Source organism: Acyrthosiphon pisum, chromosome X (genome assembly GCF_005508785.2).
Source record: "Acyrthosiphon pisum isolate AL4f chromosome X, pea_aphid_22Mar2018_4r6ur, whole genome shotgun sequence".
In the NCBI taxonomy this organism is placed as follows: Eukaryota; Metazoa; Arthropoda; class Insecta; order Hemiptera; family Aphididae; genus Acyrthosiphon; species Acyrthosiphon pisum.
The window spans coordinates 36750660-36751340 of record NC_042493.1 but is presented as its reverse complement, the minus strand read 5'-3'; positions in this window follow the sequence as shown (position 1 = coordinate 36751340).

Here is a 681-nt window from a genome sequence, read left to right as displayed (position 1 = left end):
GTTTAATAAAATGTCTCTATAAAGTTGTAAAATAAGGCAATTTTTACTCAGATTCTATGATAGTATACTCAAGTATCAATAGTATCCTTCAAATTATTATCTTTTCCTCATATGTATTCTGTGGATCTAAATTCCAAAATTTCCTCAGTAGCTCACTACCCCAATCCAGGCCATACAGGTAATTGGTAAATCTAAAATAAAGATTAAGTTATTATGTGTAACTATATCAAATGATTTTTATTATTTGATAGGTACCATATAACAAGTATAACAGCATGTCTAAAGGTAGTTTCCAAGCTGCGACTATAGTCACAACGATTACGTAATTGACTGCTCTATAAATATAAATGCAGGGTTACTACGCACTCACTATTTCTCACTATTCTCCAAGGCTTTGCACCCGTTTAGCCCATATAGCTAAAACCCTTAATAAAACCTTTAAAAATTATCAAAACCGTAAACCCATATAACCCGATTGATTTTGATGACGTATAACCCGAAACACCTAAAACCGAAATTAAATTCGGGTTTTAACCCATAACCCGTATAAAAAAAATATTACATTTTCAAGTGACATATGAATTTGTATGTATAGTTCATGGAGAATTCAGTTTTTCATAATTGGGAATACTGGTTTACATGTGACAAGTGTGATACAACTGATAAATTGTTTTGATTGTT